Source organism: Monopterus albus, unplaced genomic scaffold (genome assembly GCF_001952655.1).
Source record: "Monopterus albus unplaced genomic scaffold, M_albus_1.0 scaffold191.1, whole genome shotgun sequence".
Taxonomy (NCBI): domain Eukaryota; kingdom Metazoa; phylum Chordata; class Actinopteri; order Synbranchiformes; family Synbranchidae; genus Monopterus; species Monopterus albus.
In genome coordinates this window covers 120,286-128,764 of record NW_018128071.1, presented here as the reverse complement: position 1 = coordinate 128,764, position 8,479 = coordinate 120,286, and the positions used below count along the sequence as shown (strand labels likewise).

Genomic DNA, 8,479 nt, shown 5'->3' with positions numbered 1-8,479 from the left:
ACCGCTCTTAGTCTGACCCATCACCTGTTTGCCTTGGGAGACCCTACCAGGGGCATATAGCCCCCGACAACATAGGACCTAGGATCATTTGGGTACTCAAACCGCTCCACCACAATAAGGTGGCAGTTCAAGGAGGAGCCTAATCAAAACAACCTTCCTTAAATTTGCATTTATTATTTTTTTATTTTAATAATGGATCAGATGACTAAATGTAAGGTGAAACAGGTCACTTGTAGTGATGAACCCGAGAGAAATTATGATCCAACTCTGCAGTCCCTTTCAGCTTAGCGGATTGTTTTAGTATCTTTCAACTCATTGGTTTAGTTTTATAGCCCACACCTTTACAGTTGCAGTTCTAGTCAGTGAAAAGCTGATATATCACCTGTGTGCTATCCACTCCGTACCAAATAGCTGACAAACAAAGTTACTAAACAGGGTTTGACTAAGTGGAACCTACAGAAGCAGAGACGGACATTATTGGAAACCAAATCAGAACAGACTGTTTGTTTTTTTGAATGCTAATACTGTTCTCTCTGTTGGATTTGAAGATAAGCTTCCTAAAGTTTGGCATAGTAACCTTATAAGGTGATATGTCAGTGTTGTGTTTACAGTTTGTTCCACTGCCATCAAGCAACCAATTAAATAACTTCAGTTAATAAGCATAAGGATAATCACCTTTATTGGCAAAGTTTGCAGGATGAAGCATCATTAGGAGATCATTGGGGAGGCGACAGTGGTGCGGTGGGTAGAGCAGTCGTCTCCCAACCAGAAGGTTGAAGATTCGAATCTTGGTGCCTCCAGTCCACATGTCGAAGTGTCCTTGGGCAAGACACTGATCACTCCCAAAGCCCCCCCCCCATGGTTAGAGCCATCGGTTGAGTTGGTGCCACAAATGGCTGCCATCGGTTCTGTACCAGAAACAAACGCCAGTACGGCGCGCAGGCAGCCCGGAAGATGAAAAAAGCCCTGAACCTAATAGCCTATACAATTTAATCACTTGGTTGGGCTGGCCCCATCCTACACAGGCAACGTCAAACCGTGACATCACCTGATATGCCAGCTTGGCAGCTGAGCAGAGCAGTAGTCAAAACATGGAGAAAATAATGTGTGTGAAGGTTGATTATGTGGTGTGTATCTAAAAACATACAGGACATTCAGGGACATGTCCGAACAGTAAGCCTCGGAAGATATTATGATTAAGATTACAGCTGAGCATATCATGCTACTAGCAATATTCATCCTGTCTGCACACTCTGCAATCTAGTTGACCTTGGCCTAGATGCAGCCTGCAGAACTCATGACAATGAACTGAGCACCCAACAGCCTGAGCATAGACAGCCTGTCTCCACTAAACATTTGCTAATACAACAGATGTCTAACAAATATCTATCTGACTAAGAAATTACCTAACACCTGTGTGTAACATACTTATACCAATAAAGGTGATTATCCTCCTTATCCTTATCCATTTCTGGTGCTGTTTGAGTCTGCTTTGGGTCATTGTTCTGCTGTAAGACCCATGACATCTGACAGAGACCCAACTTTCTGCCACTGGGCCCTACATTGTGCCCCAGAATTCACTGGTAGTCTTCTGATGTCATAATGCCATACACACAGTCAAAACATCCAGTGGCTGAAGCAGCAAAGCAACCCCAAGACATCAGTGAACCTACACCATGTTTGACTGTAGGGACCGTGTTCTTTTCTTTAAAGGCCTCATTTCATTTTCTGAAAACACTAGAATGATGTGCTTGACCAAAAACATCTAGTTTAGTCTCATCTGTCCACTGGACATTCTCCCAGAAGGATTGCGGCTTCCTCAGTTAGGTTTTGGAAAACTCCAATCTGGCTTTTTTATGTTTCTGTGTCAGCAGTGGGGTCTGGGTTTCCTACCACAGTGTCCCTTGTCATTCAGATGGTGACAGACACTGCGAGCTGACACTGTTGCACCCTGTGCCTGCATGTCAGCTGAATTTGTTTGGATGTTGATCGAGGTTCTTTATAAACCACTCAAACAATCCTTTGTTGCAGTCTGTCATCTATTTTCCTCTGTCGTCCAGGGAGATTAGCTACAGCACCATGGGCTGTAAACCTCTTTACAGTGTTGCCCACAGTGGACACAGGAATAGCCAGATCTCTGGAGATGGACTTGGAGCCTTGAGACTGTCCAGGCTTTTCCATTATTGTGGTTCTCAAATCCTCAGACAATTCTTTGCTCTTCTTTCTTTTCTCCATGCTCAGTGTGGTCCACATGACACAAAGGTTGAGTCGACTTTTCTCAATTTTAACTGGTTACAAGTGTTACCAGCACCTGTTGATTGCTACAGGTGAGGTAAAAATCAAAAGAGCATCACAGGCTGGAAATACAACTATTTCTGATTGCCCAGTCCATGTTTGGAGTTTTGTGTAGAATCTATCATATTTGGTTTTTTTCTGCTTTTTTGTTTTGTTCCAATGCAAACAAAAGAAATAAACATGAGAATGCAAAGAATTTGTCCCAATACGTTTGGCCATGACTGTAATTCCAAAGATGCAGATTGTAGAGGAAAGCACGAAGGAAAACAACACTCCATCTGCCCACCCTTCTCCCTCGTTAAATATCCACACTGTTAATAGTGCCAAGTTCACATTTAAGCTCATCAGGGAGCCACATGTTAGAATATACTGCCCTATGCAGTACCAGGATTGGGCTGGTTTCAGTTCAGCCTGGGATTGGTTTAGGGGTGGAGGGTTGTTACCTGGTTGGAGGTATACAGCGCTTGTTGGGCTCCCATGCCAATTTAACAGACTGGAGTAAACCTACTTCTTATCATGGTGCTCACAATAACAGAGACTAGAGATATAGTTTCTCTGATAATACAGATGTTGTCAAAGGGAAAAAAACATTTACAAACTGGTGACATCTTGGTGAGACTATAGGGTAAGAGGCTAAGGAATGCATTATGTCAGTGTCCTCACAAAGCTAGAAGTATAAGTATACGTTTGGAAAGCCATGAATCTCAACGACTGGCCCATGTAACCTCTCTCTGGTCCAGTCTCTCCAAGTCATCCTGGATTTGTGTGTTTGCTGGTGCAGACATTAATCAGGGATCGATCTTATCAAAAGTGAAGGAATTAATTCGGTGTTGATGCTCTGGAAGTATAATAGCCATGCTGTACAAAAAGGCAGAATATGTGTTGGTAAATTGTGCAAATTGCCCTCCCATCCCTCAATATCAGATATTACAGGCATGATCATATTATTAGGTTTACAGAACAAGTTGGTCAGTTTATAAAATATGCTTATTTTGTTTCTGAATTAGATGAGAACATCAATACCACTTCCACATCTGCACACTAAATATAAAACTAGCACAAGCAGCCACCCAACTCCACTTAGCAAAAGGACCAGTGATACTGTATGTCAAAGTATATTTCCTAGTCACCAAGCAAAACAAAGTCCACTTCTTAGCTAAACCTTAAAGCTCACTAATTAACACATGGTATCTCACTTGTTTGAAATACATAAATCAAAGTGTAAAAATGTCAAACTGTTACCTGATTTTGTTATCTTTAGATAGAGGTGTAGCTAAAATTATCATTGCACACCTGATATGTGTCAGAGGACACCACTGGTTTATTTAATATACAGTATATTATAATTCATACAGTGGTTTGGTCTACACAGCATCCACCAAGCATGTATATACAGTAAACAAGCACTCATAATAGTTCCATATAGATGCATAGTCTTGATACTGTGTAGATTATCCACCTTGAGGAAACACCTTGACCTAAATTCATGTTAATCACCGGTCTTCTTAAATACTCCTGATCCATAAACATAATTTCTTGTCATGTCAAACTCTGATCAGAGTTTAATCTGTAGGGTCAGTGGAGAATGTGGGATCAATAATTAGTTTGATGTGTACATGCACCAATAAAAGCATGGGTAATGCATACACATGAGGGGGACACTGCCTTCTCTGTGTTGTACAAAACAAGGGAACTACTATATGTCTGTGTAACAAACATGAGTCAGCATTTATGTTTCCCGACAGGGTTTTGTAAACTCGCATAATAGCCAGTGAGGAAGTAGAGCAGAGAGTGTCTTAACCGGCAGCAGAATGTTCGAGGGGGAGAACCACTTGGGAAAAATCTGTATTCATAGCTAATGACAAATTGCCAAGTGGTGATGTGTGTGTGTTGAGAGAAACACTGGACACTGGGACGTCTGGTGCTAGTTGAGATGCATGCAATTACTAAGACATGCATACAGCTAAAATACTACCTGAAAAGGTAGCATGTATCTTTTCTGCTGGGACACAAAAAATCATCTTCATGATCTTTTGTTCACAGTCACATATATTGGTCTGCATTGGTCAGATCACAAATCTGATCTGTGGCAATGTTTGTATTGCACCTGAAGATGTTTATCTGCCACAAATGCCAGAAGAGGAGTCATTTCTGGCATCATCCACTGCTAAGGTGCATGGAGTAGGGAGAACAATCTGGAAAGGTCAAAACGTCAGCAACAGTATAAAGAAGCTCTGTGAGCCTGTACATAGCAGGTTTGGTGAATGACCTTGACGAAGGCCACAAGAAAAAAAAACACATTGGCCCTATACTGGTTACACAACAAAACAACTGTGAGTCCATGTGACTTGTCTTGCTTTTCAGAATCAGAATCTGCTTTATTGGCCAGGTATGTTGGACACACAAGGAATTTGACTCTGGTACATCGGCTCTCAATGTGCAAACAGTAAACTAGCATAAGAAAGGAAAGGAAAGTCACTTTCAGCTTTTCCCATTTAGGGGTTGCCACAGCAAATTGTCACACTGATGACTTGCATGTTAACATTTGGCACATGTTTTACGCGGGATGCCCTTCTTGACGCAACCTGGAGTCGAACCCGGCAGTGACGCGCGGTGAGGTTGAGATGGCAAGCCATATTAATATACAGTGACGTGCGATGAGGTTGACAGCTGGTGAGGCACTAACTCTTTTACAGTCAGATTTACAAATACAAATTGTCTGTTAACAGACAATGCGTTATGTTTTATATCTCATATCAGCATTCTTCACACAAACGTGACCCATATTTAATTTGAGGTTAAAATTTATTCCAGTTGAGCTTATTTCTAACTAGAAATAATAAAAGTTTATGGTCTTACCTTTACTTGTACACGAAATCCATTTGTCAGCTGGTATGTATTACAAACCCTTTTACCGTTCGAACCCAATATTAAAACAATTTTTTTCAATAAAGAAGATCCTTCTGGACAAAAGTGTCCAGACTGTCAAAAATGTTTTGACTGAAAGTCCAGATTTGCGAATTTTCTCAGCTTGTAAATGTAATCTTCCATTTTGATAAGGCGGATTGTAAAGGAAATATATACAAGCACGAAGAAGATTGTAGGTAGCGCAAAAATCTGTGGGCTCACTAGCGCCCTCTGCTTTGAGGCAGGCGTACTGCTTGCCTCACCAAGTAAGTGTGGAGTGTATTTGAGTCCGCAGCTACAGACCTGGATGGACTCACTGACACTGTGACATCTTATACCAGTTTCTGTGAGGAGGTGTGTGTGCCCAAAAAGACCTTCTGCACATTGTTAGAAATTAATAAATCAGTCAGATAATTATTACTCTTTAATGTGTTAGACTTCACTATGTGTTAGTAATGCAGTTTAGTAAGATTCAAAGTCTGCTCCTGTGTGCTCTGCTTCAAGGTTAGCAGCAAGCCATGACATCAATTGTTTTCTTGTATTAATCTTGGGTAAGAATTATGTCTGAATGAATGTTTAGTTACACATCACGCATACAACATACGCACACATGGAATTCTTCATTTTGTTATGTCCAGCTGCTCCAAGCATGCAGAGCTCTAGATAATAGAAGGAGACGTCGGACTGTCTCCAGCTCCTGATGTTTTTACAGCTGTCTGTGTAAGGGGTTAGCCCAGAACTGATAAATGTATTAGGCTCTGTGTTTCCATGTGCTTTTTTTCACTGCTCTCTTCTCCAGCAGCTTGTCTGGAGGAGGGAGCCCTGGGTTGTGTTCTGTAATCCTTTTTACACACACACATATATATATATAGTAAATAAACCAGCACTAAAATCAAGAAAGACGGACCCCTTATTTACTCAGATCTGTCCAGTAAAAGAACCGGGGTATAACAGTTTAATGGACTAAAGACATGAAATATTATGACGGTTTGTCATGATATCATCTATGTATGTATATATATGTATATATATATGTATAAACATATATATATATAAATAAACCAGCACTAAAATCAAGAAAGACGGACTCCTTTTCTACTCAGTTCTGTCCAGTAAAAGAACTGGGGTATAACAAGACCAAGAAAACAAAGAAAAACAACACAAGAGAGCGCGAGGTACCTCGGTCGCCATCGCTGTCGGCGCTGCTCGCTTTCCTTTTACATCAGTGGTTTGTACAGAAATTAAACAACCAGGAAATGTTAAAAACACTTGAAATGTGCTATTGAATCATGTAGTACTGGGAAGGTCCAGGCTCTTGTGCTGTGTGTGTAAATGATAAAATTGCCCACACGAGGTCTCTACTGCTGATACAGTGCTGCTAAGTATGGTAGGGTGGTGCTGGGGGACCTCCTGATGTCCACTGTCATCTCCACTGTTTTGAGTGTGTTCAGCTCCAGGTTGTTGCCACCACACCACAAGGCAAGCCATTCAACTTCCTGTCTGTGTGCAGACTTGTTAACACAGTGACTGTTGTGTCTTCTGCAAACTTCTGGAATTTAACAGAGGGGTCATCTGAGGTTCAGTCGTTTGTGTAGAGGGAGAATAGTAGTGGGGAGAGTACACTTCACCTGTGCTGATTGAACAGGTGCTGGATGTGGTTTTCCCTATCATCACCTGATGTCTGTCTGTCTGTCTGAAAGCTGCACTGACAGGTGTGGGCGGGCACGGTGAGCTGGATGAGTTTGGAGTGGAGGATATCTGGGATCAAACCACTTCATGATGACAGATGTCAGGGCAACAGGTCTGTAGTATTCAGTCCACTGATGAATGGTTTCTCTTGGACCAGAATGATGGTGGAGTGTTTGAAGCAGGAGGGGTCTTTACACAGCTCCAATGATCTACTGAACATACAGTATGTGTGAAGATGGGAGGCAGCTCATCAGCACAGGCTTTCAGGCAGGAGGGAGTCACACCATCTGGACCTTGTGCTTTCCTGATCTTCTGACTCTTAAAGTGGCCATGCACATCTATTTTTCACAGATTGTCAGGTCTGGGGGGGCCATAGGGGTGGAGATGGTTGTAGGGGGAGCCATTACTGGTGGTGTGTCTGGGATGATGTGGGTGAGGGGTGTTAATTGCTGCTTGTCAAACCTGCAATAGAACACTGAAAAAAATTAGAACAATCAACTGGACTAGGTTTTTAGATCGAAGACATTTCACTACTCATCCAAGAGGCTTCATCAGGTGGTGTTTCAGTCCTTTGATGCCCAACAATGTCAAGGAAGCAATTTTTGTCCAAATAGAACACCCCTCACTAAATAGGGGTGGTGGACTAAGACACAACTTGTCATCCATCTACAACTCTGTTTTGAGATCTCTGCCCAAACATGCCTACCCGGACAATAGGCGTCGGTCCACAGATGAGGGTTCAAAGACAGGTAACAGTGCTCACCGATACTGGGCTATAACGACTCAGTCATTAGGGGACATTGTTGGGCATCAAAGGATTGAAACACCACCGATGGGGATAAATATCTCCGACTCAAAGCCAGTTGGGCAGAACTGATGAAGCCTCTTGGATGAGAGGTGAAACGTCTTTGACCTAAAGACCTAGTCCAATTGATTTTTCTAATTTTTTTCAGCTTACTATGACCTGGATAACTGAGAAGCTACAGTAGAACACATTCAGGTCATGTGGAAGTTGATTGTTTTCCACAGTGGACCCCTCAATGCAGTGGCAGGGTTGTTGGCAGAAAGCTGGCTTTTCAGCTTATCAGAGTAGCTTCTCTTTGCTGCTCTGACCTCCCATGATCTCCCTTGCTTGCCTGCATAGCATCCTGTCCCCATTTCTGTAGGCCTCTCTGCTCTCTAAAAAAATGGCATTGGGATCAACCATTGAAAAACCCATATCAGTCGATAATTAGATGTCCTCACAAAAGCTGATGTGTGGTGTGACAGTGTCAATGAGTTCATTCAAGTCTGTTGTTGCAGCTTCAAAAACCGTCCAGTCTATACAGTCAAAGCAGGCCTGTAGCTCTGTCTTGGCCTCCTCAGCCCATCTCTTCACTGCTTTGCAACTTTAGGTGTCTTGCTACCTTGCTAACTCTGAGAGACGAGGCAGTCCAAGTAACTTCAAAACAGTGCTGATTTATTCAAAGGATCACAGGTAAAATTAACATTACACGCTCAGATATCTTGCACCTCCAACGTGCTCGCAGGCAGTTGTAAGATGAAAGACCCTGAACCTCAACGGGCCTGTACATTATAAAACCTCGGT

The 8,479-nt window shown here is 42.3% G+C and overlaps 1 protein-coding gene across 4 annotated transcripts in view; it reads left to right on the top strand.

Moving 5' to 3' along the window:
* tnfrsf21 (tumor necrosis factor receptor superfamily, member 21) overlaps nt 1-8,479 on the top strand; it is a 78,808-nt gene that overhangs the window by 41,158 nt on the left and 29,171 nt on the right. The gene's annotated exons all lie outside the window — the stretch shown is intronic.